This window comes from Schistocerca piceifrons, chromosome 4 (genome assembly GCF_021461385.2).
Source record: "Schistocerca piceifrons isolate TAMUIC-IGC-003096 chromosome 4, iqSchPice1.1, whole genome shotgun sequence".
In the NCBI taxonomy this organism is placed as follows: Eukaryota; Metazoa; Arthropoda; class Insecta; order Orthoptera; family Acrididae; genus Schistocerca; species Schistocerca piceifrons.
In genome coordinates, this window is record NC_060141.1 from 129623856 (window position 1) to 129643884 (window position 20029).

Below are 20029 nucleotides of genomic sequence, written 5' to 3' on the forward strand. Positions count from 1 at the left end.
GTGCGTCGAAATGATCGTTTTCGTACTCGTCTGTGACGATGGAAGAACTCCAGCCACAAATAAACTCTTTCAAACACTCGGACGCCGAATGTGGTCCTCTGACTAGTATACCCTAGTACTGTCCTCTCCTCTCTGTTCTAACAGACGAGAAAACGAACTCGCAACCACAAGGACGGGGTTCAGATAACGTCTCAACATAAGTATAGGCAGAGGAAGTGGTCTCAATTACTGAGCGCTGCCTATTCAACGATGACTTCCAACCCAGAGGTGAAGTCCAGAATCGTACAGATTCGCAACGGTACAGTTCCTGTTCTAATAAACTCTACTGAGAGCAAAGATTGCAAGTCCATCTGTACCAACAAAGCTGATATCTAGCGACCGTCACACACTGGCGCTCACAACGGAAGACCATGTCACCGGCCGCGGTGGCCGTACGGTTCTAGGCGCTTCAGTCCGGAACCGCAGGACTGCTACGGTCGCAGGTTCGAATCCTGCCTAGGGCATGGATGTGTGTGATGTCCTTAGGTTAGTTAGGTTTAAGTAGTTCTTAGTTCTAGGGGACTGATGACCTAAGATGTTAAGTCCCATAGTGCTCAGAGCCATTTTTGAAGGCCATGTCTCTCTACCGCTGGCCTCCCAGCAAGGCGCGGCTCCTAACCATCGTAATTCCGAAAACGAATCGTATTCCCTAAACCACGGAATATTCTCCCTCCTTACAGATTCTTCCGAACGCCGACCAATCATATTTTAGTCTTTTGTCGTCCAACGCGCAAAGTTTGCGAGGAAAAACCTATACTCGTACAATGGTACGCTCCTGAGTAAAAATCCTTGGAAATAACCCAGCCTACGTCGTTTCCGAGGTGACGCTTCCTCGTTCCTCTCAGCTGCGTCCAAGATTTTCGTGGTTTTCGAAGTATAATCCTTCCCATCCGGCTACAAAACCGGCCGGTCGCGACTCTACTGTGCCCCAGCGCTCAGGTGTTCCAACGTACGTCTTGCTATTTCTTGTGTTCAAGCATTACCAACACACTTGTGTGGGCCTTCCACCCAGGGCTTGAGTTCTGCTTGCCGTTTCATTTCCATTGTTGTTCCAATCTCTACTAGTATGATAATAAAGATACTCCATCACCTTTCATGCAATAAGCGTTAACTATTATTTACAAGGGGTACGTTACAGTGTCAGTCTCCTTTATATATTCATATATACGATGTTCAACCTATCACATGATACCTAGGTCACGGCAATGTATGTGGATGGGTGCTTGTAAGGTGTGAAATTATAGCCACTTTACAAACTGGAAACCTCTAACAGGATTTACCAACTTTTCCCAGCAGTGTAATAAAATATGTAAAACAGATTATACTGTTCTAGAGAACGTTGCGTGTAGTAGTTAATTAGAGATGAAAAGCTTAGCGCAAGGTTGGAAAATATGAAGGTGAATGTCAAACTAGGCGGAAGATCAGTAACTTAAAAAAAAGTTAATGACGTGTTTAGAATAAATACAGAACTCTGAAGACAGCATATTGTTGATTTCTTTCATTCATAAGTATGTGCGAATCGCTACACAGACACCTGCGTCTTACGAGTGACCAAATGCTGAAGTGGTTGCCTGTGCCTAAACTCGGCTGCGCTGGTGACTCGGGAGGGGAAGTGTTTCCCGAGCGCTCCAGCACTTTGCCGCTCTGGCTGGCGAAGCGACGCTCCGCTGCCTTTCGATTTCCTTTCCGGACGCAACAGACTATTGCGGACCCCTGCTGCTCCTTGTCCGACAGTTCGCTACGCCCGCTTTTTACGCCAGCGATACTCCCTCACCGGAATTGTACGACGGAGCAGTGTCGGACGCTACCTTCGTGTTCTACTTCTTGTTGACAATTCCCTCGCGACAGAAAGAGTCTGTGGCTGCAAAAAAGATGTTGTCTGATTTGCTGTGTAGGCTACATTGATTGGATAGTTGTACATGCAACATCGGATTTTGTTGTCACACATCAGAGCAATTTATTTAATTATTTAGTGTATGGCTCTTAGGAATATACACATTACATCGATACACGATAGAGTAATATGAAGTGCATGTATACTGGGCTCTCTCCTATATGTCGTCAGGTGTACTTTGTGTGGTGTTTCGGAAGATAATTGGAGTTGCGTTTTTGCAACGTGCAGCTGGTGTCAGCCCAAATACAGGGTGAAAATTATTTAAACCGACAAACTCTGGGAGATTGTAGGGGACATCAAAACAAATAATTTCCCCTAATGTCAGTTTTTTCCTATGAGGAGTATTTAAATCGATGGAGGCCGTATTACGCTATTCAGTTGTTAGAGGCCGTATTACGATCTTCAGTTGTTAGATGGCGTATTACGCTCTTCAGTTGTAGGCAACTGCTTTCCACCAGTGTAGTAGTGTATTGTACCTGTTTACTAATTGAGCGATACACCTGGAGTGAGTACACAGATACGGTTGGTGCGTACTACGTAGCGCACCACAACGGACGAGCTCCACAGCGGGTTTATCAACAACAATCTCCTAATCGGCGTATCCCGCATCATACGACCTTTGCTACTGCGTGAGACCGGGTCATTTAGCACATTACCTGGACAGGGACGCCGTCGCACGGTAAGAACGGTGCAATTTGGGGAAGCTGTCATGCAGCGTGTGGAGCGGGATCCTTCAATCACCACTCGTGCGATTGCACGTAACATGGGGACGAATCAGACGAATTTAAGAACAGTCCTTCGAGAGCAGTTGTTTCGTGCATTTCATTTACAGCGTGTCCACAACCTGGAACCAGTTGATTATCCACTCAGAGCACAGTTTTCGCAGTGGTACCAGGAACAGTCTGAAATGCATCCTACATTTCCATCCTCTGTGTTGTTTACCGATGAAGCAACGTTCGGGCGTGATGGAGTCTTCAACATGCACAATTCGCATGTCTAGAGTGAGGATAACCCACATGCCACAGTTACTAGAGCTCATCAAGTGACGTTCTTCGTTAATGTGTGGGTCGGTGTTGTTGGGGACTGTTTAATTGGGCCGTATCTGCCACCTAGGCCATTAAATGGCAGGCACTATTACAACTTTCTCGCCAGAGCATTGCCAGAATTGCTGGAAGACGTCCCGCTCCCTACGCATGTGGTTCCAACATTAAGGGGCGCCGGCACACTTCAGTCGTCGTGTGCGTCGATTCCTGGACCGATGGTTCCCAGAAACGTGGATTGGCAGAGGTGATCTTGAACCATGGCCTGCTCATCCCCAGATATGTCCCCTCTGGACTTTTTTGTGTGGGGAGAGATGCGCAACCTTGTTTACGCAACTCCTGTTACATCAGAAGAGGATCTGGTTGCCCGGATCGTAGCAGCAGCAGGAGCAATTCAGGATACTCCTGGGGTTTTTGCTCGTGTGAGACAGAACATGATCCGACGGTGTAACATTTGTTTACGTGTCAATGGACGCATTTTTGAAAATCGACTGTAATTGAAATTGGGTTGTGTTAATGTGTTATCTCTTGGTCATAAAAAAATGGAAAAGTGTGTATTGGTTTAATTAATTTGCCACCAGAGAAATCTTCCTCTACCGGTTTAAATACTCCTCATAGGAAAAAATGGCATTAGGGAAAAATATTTGTTTTGATGTCCCCTACAATCTCCCTGAGTTTGATGGTTTAAATACTTTTCACCCTGTAGAAACTGTTCATCAGCCCTCTCATGCGACGCCTGGCGTCGACAAAAAGTGTCGGTTTGTTTCCTGTTGCAAACAAAATTATTTTTATATTGCGATTTCACGTGCCCATTCGATAGAGTGCTCCCAGATTAGTCTTGTGCGTTATTCATTTTAGCAATATGTATTAAGAGGAACAGTGAAACACGAGGAATAACCGGTACTCCAGCAGCGACTGAGCAGCGCACTTCTGCATGGCGACAGCAGTCAGTGCGGGGAGAGCGGTGCTATCACTGCTGGAGTACTCGTGCACTCCTCGTTTTACTGTCCCTGTTAGCACAATCGGCAAAACGAATATCGCACGAGACTAATTTGGGACAACACTGTCGAATGGGCGATTATAATTTCACTTTAAAAATAATTTTGTTTGTAATGGGGAACAAACTGACGCTTTTCCTGGGCCTCGGGTGAAAGACATGATGAGCAGCATTTGTTTGGGTCGACTCCAGTTGCACGTTGGGAATAAAATTGCAAGTATATGTCGAAACACCAGAGAAAATACCAGGATATATGAATGCACACAGAGAATATACTGATGCACACTTAAGCCAAACCTTCATTTTGGACACATCATCCCTACACAATGCCCTAACCTATGATATATTTGGTCCTGGCTTTAACATTTAAAAGTGCCAATTTACCATATATGTATCGTAATTAAAAGAAAAAGTCATTCACTTAACATTTTTATTCGTTCCCTTATTAGTTACTCTTTTGTCCCCCACCCCATTATAACAGCTTCTTCTTCATTTCATTAGTCATCATATAACCTCCCCCCCCCCCCCCTATACATCCTTCTACACCCCCGCTTACACTTACACTCCATATGCCTACAGTCTTCAATGAATGATTCATAGTATTCTTGACCTTGTGTTTCTTCTCAGTTGTTTATTACCCCTCCCCCATGAACCATGGACCTTGCCGTTGGTGGGGATGCTTGCGTGCCTCAACGATAAAGATAGCCGTACCGTAGGTGCAACCACAACGGAGGGGTATCTGTTGAGAGGCCAGCTAGACGTGTGGTTCCTGAAGAGGGGCAGCAGCCTCTTCAGTAGTTGCAGGGGCAACAGTCTAGATGATTGACTGATCGGGCCTTGTAACACGAACCAAAATGGCCTTGCTGTTCTGGTACTGCGAACGGCTGAAAGCAAGGGGAAACTACAGCCGTAATTTTTCCCGAGGGCATGATGATGTCGTCCTCTTGGGTAAAATATTCCGGAGGTAAAATAGTCCCCCATTCGAATCGCCGGGCGGGGAATGCTCAGGAGGACGTTGTTATCAGGAGAAAGAAAACTGGCGTTCTACGGATTGGAGGGTGGAATGTCAGGTCTCTTAATCGGGCACGTAAGTTAGAAAATTTGAAAAGGGAAATGGATAGGTTAAAGTCAGATATAGTGGGAATTAGTGAAGTTCGGTGGCAGGAGAAACAAGACTTTCGATCAGGTGATTACAGGGTTATAAATACAAAATGAAATAGGGGTAATGCAGGAGTAGGCTTAATAATGAATAAAAAATAGGAGTACGGGTAAGCTACTACAAACAGCATAGTGACGCATTATTGTGGCCAAGGTAGACACGAAGCCCACGCCTACTACAGTAGTGCAAGTTTATGTGCAAACTAGGTCTGCAGATGACGAAGAATTTGATGAAATGTATGATGAGATAAAAGAAATTATTCAGGTAGTGAACGGAGACGAAAATTTAATAGTCATGGGTGACTGTAATTCAAGAGTAGGAAAGGGGAGAGAAGGAAACATAGTAGGTGAATATGGATTCGGGCTAAGAAATGAAAGAGGAAGCCACCTGGTAGAATTTTGCGCAGAGCATAACTGAATCATAGCTAACACTTGGTTTAAGAATCATGAAAGAAGGTTGTACACATGGAAGAACCCTGGAGATACTAAAAGGTATCAGATAGATTATACGATGGTAAGACAGAAATTTAGGAAGCAGTTTATAAAATTGTAAGACATTTCCAGGGGCAGATGTGGACTCTAACCTCAATCGATTGGTTATGAACTGTAGATTAAAACTGAAGAAACTGCAACAAGCTGGGAATTTAAGGAGATGGGACCTGGATAAACTGAAAGAACCAGAGGTTGTACAGAGTTTCAGGAAGAGCATAAGGGAACAATTGACAGGAATGGGGGAAAGAAATAGAGTAGAAGAAGAATGGGTAGCATTGAGGGATGAAATAGTAAAGGCAGCAGAGGATCAAATAGGTAAAAAGATGAGGACTAGTAGAAATCCTTGGGTAACAGAAGATATACTGAATTTAATTGATGAAAGGAGAAAATACAAAAATGCAGTAAGTGAAGAAGGCAAAAAGGAGTACAAACGTCTCAAAAATAAGATTGACAGGAAGAGCAAAATGGCTGAGCAGGGATGGCTAGAGGACAAATGTAAGGATGTAGAGGCTTATCTCACAAGGGGTAAGATCGATACTGCCTACAGGAAAATTAAATAGACCTTAGAAAAAAAGAGAACCACTTGTATGAATATCAAGAGTTCAGATGGAAACCCAGTTCTAAGCAAAGAAGGGAAAGCAGAAAGGTGGAAGGAGTATATAGAGGGTCTATACAAAGGCGATTTACTTGAGGACAATATTATGGAAATGGAAGAGGATGTAGATGAAGATGAAATGGGAGATACGATACTGCGTGAAGAGTTTGACAGAGCACTGAAAGACCTGAGTCGAAACAAGGCCCCGGGAGTAGACAACATTCCATTAGAACTACTGATGGCCTTGGGAGAGCCAGTCCTGACAAAACTCTACCATCTGGTGAGCAAGATGTATAAGACAGGCGAAATACCCTCAGACTTCAAGAAGAATATAATAATTCCAATCCCAAAGAAAGCAGGTGTTGAAATATGTGAAAATCACCGAACTGTCAGTTTAATAAGTCACAGCTGCAAAATACTAACGCGAATTCCTTACAGACAAATGGAAAAACTGGTAGAAATCGACCTCGGGGAAGATCAGTTTGGATTCCGTAGAAATATTGGAAAACGTGAGGCAATACTGACCCTACGACTTATCTTAGAAGAAAGATTAAGGAAAGGCAAACCTACGTTTGAGAAAGCTTTTGACAATGTTAACTGGAATACTCTCTTCCAAATTCTGAAGGTGGCAGGGGTAAAATATAGGGAGCGAAAGGCTATTTACAATTTGTATAGAAACCAGATGGCAGTTATAAGAGTCGAGGAGTGGTTGGGAAGGGAGTGAGACAGGGTTGTAGCCTCTCCCCGATGTTATTCAATCTGTATATTGAGCAAGCAATAAAGGAAACAAAAGAAAAGTTCGGAGTAGGTATTAAAACCATGGAGAAGAAATAAAAACTTTGACGTTCGCCGATGACATTATAATTCTGTCAGAGACAGCAAAGGACTTGGAAGAGCAGTTGAACGGAATGGACAGTGTCTTGAAAGGAGGATGTAAGACGAACATCAACAAAAGCAAAACGAGGATAATGGAATGTAGTCGAATTAAATCGGGTGATGCTGAGGGAATTAGATTAGGAAATGAGACACTTGAAGTAGTAAATGAGTTTTGCTATTTGGGGAGCAAAATAACTGATGATGGTTGAAGTACAGAGGATATAAAACGTAGACTGGCAATGGCAAGGAAAGCGTTTCTGAAGAAGAGAAATTTGTTAACATCGAGTATAGATTTAAGTGTCAGGAAGTCATTTCTGAAAGTATTTTTATGGAGTGTAGCCATGTATGGAAGTGAAACATGGACGATAAATAGTTTCGACAAGAAGAGAATAGAAGCTTTCGAAATGTGGTGCTACAGAAGAATGCTGAAGATTAGATGGGTAGATCACATAACTAATGGGGAGGTATTGACTAGAATTGGGGAGAAGAGGAGCTTGTGGCTCAACTTGACTAGAAGAAAGCATCGGTTGGTAGGACATGTTCTGAGACATCGAGGGATCACCAATTTAGTATTGGAGGGCAGCGTGGAGGGTAAAAATCTAAGAGGGAGACCAAGAGATGAATACACTAAGCAGATTCAGAAGGTTGTAGGCTGCAGTAGGTACTGGGAGATGAAGAAGGTTGCACAGGATAGTGTAACATGGAGAGCTGCATCAAACCAGTCTCAGGACTGAAGACCACAACAACAATAACAACAAGTAACTATGATTAATAATGTTACATTTATCTCTGTTGTTAAGAAATGGGAATTAACCCACTTGGGGATGTCATATGTGGTAGCTTATTAAATTGTAAACATTACTATGTCATCTTTACATCAGATAAATAAGATGTCACTACTATAACATGTAAATAATATTTATAGCACCGAGATTGCAGCCATATGTATCAATACTACGGTGAACTCACTTTTGTAATTGTATCTCATCAAACATTAACAAATACTAGGATATCACTACTGTTTATATTATGTTAAGTTTAAATGTGCTGTTTAAAATGAAATCTTTTGATTCTTTTATTTGCTTAAATGCTTTTATGTACAAGACATATCTCACATAGCTGTGTAATTTCAACTAATTCCTAAGTAATGTTCCACCACATATAACAGGAGTTACATGCCTGCTCAGACGTGTTTGGTCAGCGGACTGGCTACCCTATGTGATAAAAAAAGTGAGTGAACTTTTCATCGATGGAATATGAGAGATGTCATGCGGCATCCACACAATACTGTCGTGGAAAATCGACGAAAAAACAGAGAGAAAGAAGAAAAGTGGTCAGCGCGTGTGTCTCTCATGCAGTGGATCTGGGTTCAGTTCCCCGCACTGCCAGGAATTTTTCTTGGTGAGAGCAGTCAGACATGGTGCACTGAGCCTCGTGATGCCAATTGAGGAGCAACTTGAATGAGAAGTAGCGGCTTCGAGGCATAAGACTCGACAATGTGAGGGAGAGCTGTGGGGTGTCGCATTGCCCTCCTGGAATTGCCCAAGTCTGTCGGAAAGCACAACGGACATGAATGGATGCTTATATACATGTCACATGTCAGAGTCGTATCTAGACGTGTCAGTGGTTCCATATTACTCCGTCTGCATACGTCACTCACCATTACAGAGCCTCCATCAGCTTGAGCAGTTCCCTGCTGACATGCAGGGTCCATGGATACCCGTACACGTCCATCCGTTCGATACAATTTGAAACGAAACTCGTCCGACCAGGTAACATGTTATCAATAGTCCAGTGTCGATGTTGATGGACCCAGGTGAGGCGTAAAGCTTTGTTTCGTGCAGACATTATGGGTACACGAGTGGATCTTCTGCTCTGAAACCCCATATCGATGATGTTTCGTTGAGTGGTTCACAAAGTGACACTTGTTGATGACCCAGCATTGAAATCTGCAGAAGTTGCGGAAGCGTTGTACTTCTGTCACGTTGAACGATTCTATTCAGTCGTCGTTAATCCCGATGTTGCAGGATCATTTTCCGGCCACAGCGATGTCCAAGAATTGATGTTTTATGGGATTCCTGATACTCACGGTACACTCGTGAAGAGGTCGTACGGTAAAATCTCCACTTCATAGCTATCACGGAGATGCTGTGTCCCATCGCTCGTGCGCCGATTATAACACCACGTTCAAACTCACTTACATCTCGGTAACCTGCCATTATTGCAGCACTAACCGATCCAACAACTGCACCGGACACTTGTTGTATTATATAGAAGTTGCCGACCGAAGCACCGTAATCCGCCTGTTTACATATCTCTGTATTTGAATACGCATGCCTATACCCGTTTCTTTGGTGCTTCAGTGTACGTAACAATCGCGCGCATGCGCCTACGCTCATCGGCATACAAGGGCCCTGCAACGAACCGGTGACTCACAGTAACAGGCTTCTCCGTCACACTTCGGAACGCTCGGCTCCTCGCAGGGCCCAAAGCAAATGAGTATTAATTGAAAAGATGCAGTGTCACGTGCTGTGACGTACGCACCTGTCTTTCTCGTGGGCTTGGTGCGATGACGTGAGACGGAAAATAAATACAACCCGACTAACACAGAAATACACTACTGGCCATTAAAATTGCTACACCACGAAGATGACGTGCTACAGACGCGAGATTTAACCGACAGGAAAAAGATTCTGTGATATGGAAATGATAAGCTTTTCAGAGCATTCACACAAGGTTGGCGCTGTTGGCGACACCTACAACGTGCTGACATGAGGAAAGTTTCCAACCGATTTCTCATACACAAACAGCAGTTGACCGCCGTTACCTGGTGAAACTTTGTTGTGATGCCCCGGGTAAGGAGAAGAAATGCGTACCATCACGTTTCCGACTTTGATAAAGGTCGGATTGTAGCCTACCGCGATTGCGGTTTATCGTATCGCGAGATTGCTGCTCGCGTTGGTCGAGATCCAATGGCTGTTAGCAGAATATGGAATCGGTGGGTTCAGGACGGTAATACGGAACGCCGTGCTGGATCCCAACGGCCTCGTATCACTAGCAGTCGAGATGACAGGTATCTTATGCGCATGGCTGTAACGGATCGTGGAGCCACGTCTCGATCCCTGAGGCAACAGATGGGGACGTCTGCAAGACAACAACCATCTGCACGAACAGTTCGACGACATTTGCAGCAGCATGGACTATCAGCTCGGAGACCATGGCTGCGGTTACCCTTGACGCTGCATCACAGACAGGAGCGCCTGCGATGATGTACTCAACGACGAACCTGGGTGCACGAATGGCAAAACGTCATTTTTTCGGATGACTCCAGGTTCCGTTTATAGCATCATGATGGTCGTATCCGTGTTTGGCGACATAGCGGTGAACGCACATTGGAAGCGTGTATTCGTTATCGCCATACTGGCGTATCACCCCGCGTGATGGTATGGGGTGCCATTGGTTACACGTCTCGATCATCTCTTGTTCGCATTGACGGCACTTTGAACAGTGGACGTTACATTTCAGATGTGTTACGACCCGTGGCTCTACCCTTCATTCGATCCCTGCGAAACCCTACATTTCGGCAGGATAATGCACGACCGCATGTTGCAGGTCCTGTACGGGCCTTTCTGGATACAGAAAATGCTCGACTGCTGCCCTGGCCAGCACGTTGTCCAGATCTGTCACCAATTGAAAACGTCTGGTCAATGGTGGCCGAGCAACTGGCTCGACACAGTACGCCAATCACTTCTCTTGATGAACTGTGGTATCGTGTTGAAGCTGCATGTGCCGCTGTACCTGTACACGCCATCCAAGCTCTGTTTGACTCAATGCCGAGGCGTATCAAGGCCGCTATTACAGCGAGAGGTGGTTGTTCTGGGTATTGGTTTGTCAGGATGTATGCACCCAAATTGCGTGAAAATGTAATCACATGTCAGTTGTAGTATAATAAATTTGTCCAATGAATACCTGTTTGTCATCTGCATTTGTTCTTGGTGTGGCAATTTTACTGGCCAGTAGTGACTTGTTCTTTGTTGGCTCGAACATTGTTTGCGAATTAGTAGTTGTAAGCGAATCAAATGTGACGGCAATTTGTGAGACAACAAAGTTCGACCAAGCGAACAGACTCTTTTAATCAGAGAAACTGCCCGCGTCGTCGTGTGACAGCTGCGGCCGGCCGGTGTGGGGAAGGTCCCGCGCACCGCCGCGGCCGCGCCGGCTCTGCCCGCGGTGCTAGCGCCTCGACGTGGCAACGTGCGGGCGGGCAGCGCCTGCCTGGGCCCGCCGCGGCCGCAGTGTCCGCGAGGCGCGCCGGCCAGCCGCACCGCGTGCTGCCGCGTGTCGAGTCGCGAGTCGCGAGTGCCCGTACACACGGTAGTGCGCCAGTGACGTCACGCCATGGACAAGCCGCACGGACACGCCAGCCCGCGCGGCCCGCTCACGCTGATCCGCGCCGCCGCCAGGCACTCCAAGCGGCTCAGGTGAGTGCCGGCTGCCCCGTGCCCCGTCAGCTGACTTCCAGGGGACCAGCATGGCGGCAGCTTGTCAGGCGCAACGGCATAGCCATCTCCACACGAAACGACGTCTAGCACTTACTCGAACGTACCTTCGTAACAACTGGAAGGACGGAGAATAACGCGACATATTATCTAAGCTGTTATGCAGTTCCGTTTCACTCATCACGTACACAAACGTTCGTTTGCGCGAGTCATTCTACCTGTTCTTCAGAACATTTCTTACCGCTAAAACTGTAAGAGTAACTACATTTTCGAAAGTCACAAGTTACAACTTCCCACGTCGTGTTGTGCCGACTCTACTATAACTTGAATGGATTTTTTAGTTTGTTTTATATGCCCGTCTTCTAATATCACCGCATAAGTCTCCAGGGTTGAGCAGTAAATACCCGATGACGACACGCAATACAGTTTGTTAAAGCGGAGTGCGCCGTTATTAATTATGTTTTTCGATTCAATTTTATTACTCTTACAGAGACTCGACGTTCCTTTGTTTAACAGCGCTTCGTCAAAATAAGTATGAAATGCTAATGTCTTTGCAATACATAATTATGACTATTGAGTTAAAGTTCGTACCTATTTCGCCATTTTAGAGAAGACAAACCTTAAGCGCTTCTGCTTCTATAGTCTCAGTATTAAATGTTCACTAGTTTCAATTTACTTCCTATCTCAGTTCACTATTTAACACAAATTATATATCAATGTCATTTCAGAGATATTACGTCGGCTCCACACTAACCGAATAACACGTAATTGTCATTTAACATAACTTTCATTAATAATCCTTTTTCTTATGACGTAAATGTTAATGAATGATCACTATCTAGGAGGAAAGAGGGATTGATCCTAATCATGAGATAATAGCTTTTAAAGAGCCCGCAATCGTTAATTAAATAAAAAGTCACGTTCAAGGATGATATGCCAACAACTTTCGTTACGTCCGTTTTCACGTATCTGTCAAAACTAATTCTGTCGCCCACAATTCATATTAACACTGACGTTAACCCCTTTTGTCGCAACATCGAATCGTAGCTTTTATGTGAAAGTTTATTCTAGTCGCCGAATTAATTCCTTTCAGATACGAGCACGACCGAACAGCAGAACGGAAAACAAACGACTTGTTTTAACAACCGAACAACACAATGACGTTACATTACGACAATACCCGCCCAATGAACATCTCTTTATCTTCTCTGCTCTGCTTAATTAAATTATTCCTAATTACAATTTATTCAGATATTTCACGAAAACATCTAACAAAAATTAAAATAAATTTATCCCAACGTAAAAGATGCGTTATAAAGTATAATATACGAGGTGTGTTTTTTAAGTAAGTACTGTTTTCAAATTAAAAAAAGACGTGCTAAGGTATCTCAATAATTTTATTTTTACATGAAAGTCTATACCTTAATCTACTTTTCTAAATAATTTCCGTCAATACTCAGGCACTTGTCATAACGTTGGACCAGTTTTTCAATACCCTCCTCATAGAAGTCTGCCGCTTGACTTGTTAACCACTGCATCACCACTGTTTTGACATCGTCATCGTCTTGAAGACGCTGACAGTCCAGGTGTTCCTTCAAGTGCAGGAACAGATGGTAGTCACTCGGCGCTAGATCGGGGCTGTACGGAGGATGATCTAGAGTTTCCCATCGGAAAGATGTGATGAGATCTTTGGTCTGATTCGCCACATGCGGACGGGCATCGTCTTGCAGCAGAACGATGCCCTTTCTCAACTTCCATGGACTGTTGCTTTGATTCTGGTGTGATGTAGGCCATCCATGTTTCATTGCCCGTAACAATTTGGCTTAAGAAGTCATCACCGTCTTGTGGTACCGCTCAAGGATAGTCAATGCACTGTCTAAACGTTTGGTTTTGTGCACATCCGTCAACATTTTCGGTACCCAAAGTGCTCACAATTTTCGGTAATTCAAGTGCTCGGTCACAATGCCATACAAAACACTACGTGAAACATTAGGAAAGTCATCCCGCAAGGAGCAAATCGTAAAGTGTCTGTTTTCTCTCACCTTATTGTCCACTTCCTGCACCAAACTTTCATTAACGACCGAAGAACGCCCACTCCGTTGTTCATCATGCACATTTTAGCGGCCATCTTTAAATGCTCTCACCCACTTTCTTACCATTCCATCACTCATAATGTTTTCTCCGTAAACTGCACAGATCTCACGATGAATATCGATCGCTTTTAGGCCTTTAGCTCTAAGAAATCTTATAACAGCCCGTACTTCACAGCCGGCGGGACTCACGATTATCGGAGGCATCTTAAACACTCAGTACACAACGTAAACAAGGAAGAATCAGACTGTAATGGCGTCAGTGCGTAGATTAAGGTACAGGCTTTCATGTAAAAATAAAATTATTAAAATATGTAACCACGTCTTTTTTTAACTTAGAAACGGTCTTACCTAAAAAAAACACGCCTCGTATATCTGTCTCTGTCCTTCTGTGTCATGTTTGTGTGTTTCTCAGCAGTACACTAAGATTTTCTTGTTACTGTAAACAGCGATACAAATATTATGTCGTTTTCGCAACATTAAGCAAGGAACGACGTACTTCTCAGATTTTACGCACCTCGAGGAAGGTAAATATAGAAACTTGTACGTTTTATTATAATTGTAAGACGCGTTCTTTTCAAGCACTACTCTACGTTTGTCCGTAGCGTGCAGGATCTTTAAAACCTGTTCACTGTAGACGCAGGCTTATACGGGCAGTCACATTCAGACCAGACGCCCCTGGTATGCTTTCGTCGAAAGTTCAGACTACCAGGACAATAATGTCGGGGAGCTGACGAGCCTCTTTCTTCTTACAGCCCTTATCGGTGTACGGTGTGCTGTGTCATGTAGCTATAGCCTAATTTTACTGACAATTATCAGTTTTGTGTCAGTTCTAATGTTTGTAATTTTCATGTTGTTTAAATACTATATTCTTATGAAGTACCATATATGACGAGAGATTTTTGTTCTTTAATCTGTTCTTCTGTTGCTACATGCAGTTGTTTGGATTTTTTTGGTGAAGGCACCCACAGTCGGTGTAGAAACTAGGTTAAAGTAAAATCTTGTTGCTACCAGTTCACTGTATTATACAAATCTAACAAACGCTGTTTTTTTTATATCCATTTTGATAGCTGATGAAAAAAGAAGTAAATACATGTAACTCTTAGCCAGTTTTGCTAAGAGAGATTTTTTTTTTTTTGGGGGGGGGGGGGGAGATAGAGAGAATGGCAAGTCAGTATGATTCCAATCCATTGTTTAGCAGACGAATCGAGGCTTAAAAATTAGTCTTCGTCTGTAGATTTAACACTCGTTTTTGGCAGTGAGCCTCCTAATTTTGCGGAAAATTTTCCCATGTTTCATTCGTGAATTTATTTTTATCGGAACATGAAAATAAAGTACCCATATCGTAGGCTACTCAAGAAATTGCAAGTAAAATTAGCATTCCGAGGTATAGACTCTCGAATAGCCTTGTATCTACCTTTTGAACCTTCCGTGAAATCTTCTAAACAGTGGTGTCCACGTGATGGATACGGTGTGTAATTTCGGATGTAGATGAAGAAAAGGGTGTGTGCTGTGTGTGTGCGGTGATAGGGGGGGGGGGAGGGGAGGGGATGGGAGGGGGAAGAAGGCAGCGTTTGGGGCCAAACAGCGAGGTGTTTCACCTTGAACTTACGAAATGGCTATTTTTTGCATTTATTATATATTTTGAAACAGTTGTATGATGTTCGTATTTTTGTGTTTGTTTTTGATATCTTCATACTAACTTCACTTGTCCATATTTCACCAGTACTTACCATCTAAAAAGAAATTCTTAGTTTTGCAGGACACAACCACCGGAGTGTGCTTAAGCTTCAGAGTATCACTAATGTGTAATTAAATTCTTGGCATTGCAATGCTACTGCGAACATATCCAGTGTCACTAATATGTTGGTATCATGTTCGTTACGACGTTTGATCTACTCTGCTTTACGCCCATTAAAATTAGGTGGAGGGAAACAGTTCCCTACGATAAGAGGTCGAAAACGCACTGTTTCAATTCACGGTCAGCTGAGTCTAGATATTTCGTACCAATACGGCATTACAGTATATTCTGACGTCAAAAGCAGCAGAGACGTGACTCTCCTGCAACCTTCATGTATTCGAATGTCGCGCACACTAAACAAACATATTTACGACACACCATTCCTATAGTCCGAGGTAAGGGATAAATTAGCAGCACGAAAAAAGAAATTTTTCCCAATTATGTGATCGAGAAAGCTGTTGAAGTGTCACATAATGTTATATGAAGATTTATTCATTTCATCCTTCACCTACTGCTTTTATATCTGCATCGAATATAAGAACTTATATATGGCCTAGACTTCTCCTTAGCCATCATTTCTACTATTTAACTTTGTCCTCCATGTCTTATTCTTGTATTGTGCTAATGTTTTCATTTAAGCTCGTTTGTTAGACACATGATCATCGGTTATCTGTTTCCACATTCTAATCGTTTCCTCCTAAAAAATTTCTCTCTGCTCCTTACAGTGTTCCCGGATGCCCCAGTCTTCCTCTCAGTAATCTGATCCCCCACCTCTCTGTGCCTGCCCTCAGCTACTGTGGTTTGTCGGTACTTACATGTCAGCAGCATTTGGAGCGTCCAAGTGTCCGGCGGAGAGTAAAACAAGACGGAAGAATAAATCTTACGTAAACATTTGCACTCGTCTTTTAGAGCGGTAGTAACAGCGTGAACATTTAAATGTTTTATTCCTCTACTGCCTTATACAATTTACACGAATGGTTTGGTGGAATATACGGAGCTAATATGTGAATTTCGACTGATTTCCATAGATGACGACTAAGAGCTGTCTCTGAAAAGTGAGGACCAATTGTTTTCAAAAGTTCGGCGGTCGGACACTTTCTGCTGACCTTCTACCTAGACATTATTAGTCTCAAATTACTTTCGGTGTGCATTTTTTCTTGTTTTGAACTATCGGCATAGAGTGCTATCTTCAGATATTTCAGACAATTCAGAAACGAAGCTTTTAACACTAACTTTTCCACACAGCGTTGAGGAAGATGCAAATTCAAGAAGTCTAGGAACATGTAAGATCTTTACTGCGGAGAGTAGTTTCAGTCAAAATATCATCTTAAGTGGACCTAAAAATGTAGAAAAATATGTGAGGTTACACAGTCTAAAAGGTTGTTCACAAAGTTTCCAATGTAAAAAAAAAAAAAAAAAAAAAAAGTGAGGAAATTTATTGTTACAGGAAACGTAGGCAAGGAAGTTGGCTTGGAGTCAAAAATCGTATGAAACATACCGTTATGTATGAAAAAGTAAAGTGTATTATATGCTTCAGTCGTCACGTCAGCTGTTTCAAACAATATCACGGCAACATATCTGTCAAATATATACTCACTCTATCCAAAGTCGCAATGAATCTAACGGCTGGATAAGCTGATGTCTGTTTACACAAGGTGCCCAGTGATAATCATTCACGCAAAACTTGAAATTTTTCAAATATTTAGAAGCTGTGAAACATTGCTCACAGAAAATACAACGGTACGAACAACTAGGGTGCGCCCACGCGCAAAGTGTCTACAATATAATGCGGACTTTTCTCATCGCAGATAGTCGCATTTTCCGAAATATCGATCCTCTCTTCTGTGGTATTTTGATATTTAACTGTGAGGAAAGTGGTTTTGCTCAAGCGAAAGTGAGGGGGCGTCTGCTTCTGGCATGCGTTGTAGTGGCTTTCGCCGGTAGCGGCTGGCAGTGACGCATTGTGCGTCAGAGGACTGCGGCAGCGCAGGAGGTGGGGCGCGCTAGTTCGAGGTGAGGCGCGGCGAGGCGGCCTTTAAAGCCCGGCCCGTGTCTGGACTGCGTCTGGCTTCTGCTGAAGGTCGCCCTGCTCGCGTCCGGCTCCACGTCGCACGCCTCCCGGACTCCCGGGAGTCGCTCCAAGCACACGGCGCTTCAGCACGAATACGAAATACACTCCAATGCGGGTCAGGCGTGGGATGGCAGAACTTTGAACGTGGTAGGAAAGCTAGAAAATTTGGAATCGGAAATGCTAAAGCCGTCGGCACACGGACGGGGCATCCGAGCGCTGAGCGTGCCGAGTTTCTGACGTCATAGCGTGGAATAGCACGTTCGGGAGTCTTTCCGAACGTGCAGAGCAGTATCTGGCATGTCAGATAATCTGAGCGTGCGTCTGAGCGTTGACAAATGAGATGGCACAACGCCACCGTCGTCACACGCACGCTTTCTCCCTTCAGTACCGAGTTGTGAGGCGCCATATTAGTATTCATTTCAAGCCTATATGTACAGGGCTATTACAAATGATTGAAGCGATTTCATAAATTCACTGTAGCTCCATTCATTGACATATGGTCACGACACACTACAGATACGTAGAAAAACTCATAAAGTTTTGTTCGGCTGAAGCCGCACTTCAGGTTTCTGCCGCTAGAGCGCAAGAGAGCGCAGTGAAACAAAATGGCGACAGGAGCCGACAAAGCGTATGTCGTGCTTGAAATGCATTCACATCAGTCAGTCATAACAGTGCAACGACACTTCAGGACGAAGTTCAACAAAGATCCACCAACTGCTAACTCCATTCGGCGATGGTATGCGCAGTTTAAAGCTTCTGGATGCCTCTGTAAGGGGAAATCAACGAGTCGGCCTGCAGTGAGCGAAGAAACGGTTGAACGCGTGCGGGCAAGTTTCACGCGTAGCCCGCGGAAGTCGACGAATAAAGCAAGCAGGGAGCTAAACTTACCACAGCCGACGGTTTGGAAAATCTTACGGAAAAGGCTAAAGCAGAAGCCTTACCGTTTACAATTGCTACAAGCCCTGACACCCGATGACAAAGCCAAACGCTTTGAATTTTCGGCGCGGTTGCAACAGCTCATGGAAGAGGATGCGTTCAGTGCGAAACTTGTTTTCAGTGATGAAGCAACATTTTTTCTTAATGGTGAAGTGAACAGACACAATGTGTGAATCCGGGCGGTAGGGAATCCTCACGCATTCGTGCAGCAAATTCGCAATTCACCGAAAGTTAACGTGTTTTGTGCAATCTCACAGTTTAAAGTTTACGGCCCCTTTTTCTTCTGCGAAAAAAACGTTACAGGACACGTGTATCTGGACATACTGGAAAATTGGCTCATGCCACAACTGGAGACCGACAGCGCCGACTTCATCTTTCAACAGGATGGTGCTCCACCGCACTTCCATCATGATGTTCGGCATTTCTTAAACAGGAGATTGGAAAACCGATGGATCGGTCGTGGTGGAGATCATGATCAGAAGTTCATGTCATGGCCTCCACGCTCTCCCGACTTAACCCCATGCGATTTCTTTCTGTGGGGTTATGTGAAAGATTCAGTGTATAAACCTCCTCTACCAAGAAACGTGCCAGAACTGCGAGCTCGCATCAACGATGCTTTCGAACTCATTGATGGGGACATGCTGCCGAATCACTAAAGGGGCACATATCGAACATTTGTGAATGCCTAAAAAAACGTTTTGAGTTTTTGTATGTATGTGCAAAGCATTGTGAAAATATCTCAAATAATAAAGTTATTGTAGAGCTGTGAAATCGCTTCGATCATTTGTAATAACCCTGTATATATATGCCGTTTCTGAGCGTCAGCAAATTGAGAATCACTGGAAAACCCGTTGTTAACTGTGTGATTCGTTCCAATGAAATAATGAGAAACATCGTATTCGTGGCAAAAGAATTATTTTAACTTGCGTATTATGAGAGTAGGCATTGTTCTTGGTACAACTGGTTACAATTAAATTTCAATTAGTAAGATGTCTACGATTAAGGTTTTCAGCAAGGGGTAACACAATATGATGACATGTAAGGGTTGTGTTGTCGGTTTAGTGCCGGCACGATAGCTCAGCGTTTTCGGTCAGAGGGTTACCTGCCCTCTGTAATAAAAAAAAAACTGAGTTAATCGATCAACAACGAACGTAAACGGATGTCTTGCGACGTCCGCCCCGAGCAGATGGAACGAACAACAGCGAACAAAATGAGATTTAAAAAAAAAAAAAAAACAAAAAAACGTTATTAGCGTTCAACGCCCGTAGTCGCTGGATCGAGTCCCGTTCGTTAGTTTTATCGCCGGCACGGTAACTCAGCGTGTTTGGTCAGAGGGCTAGGTGCCCTCTGTAATAAAAAAAACTGGGTTAATGGATCAACAGCGAACTGAAATGGGTGTCTTTCGACGTCCACCCCGAGGAGATACAACGAACGTTCGAAGAAAAAAAAAAAGTGTAATGAGTAGCGTCAGTGTCCTGTAATGAGCTGTCCGTCGGGGCTATGGTTCGCGTTTTGACACTTACAATTTTTTTCCTATCATTCGCGTTGTTATTAGCTTCTGATACTTTATTATTAGTTTAATATACGTATATACTATAATA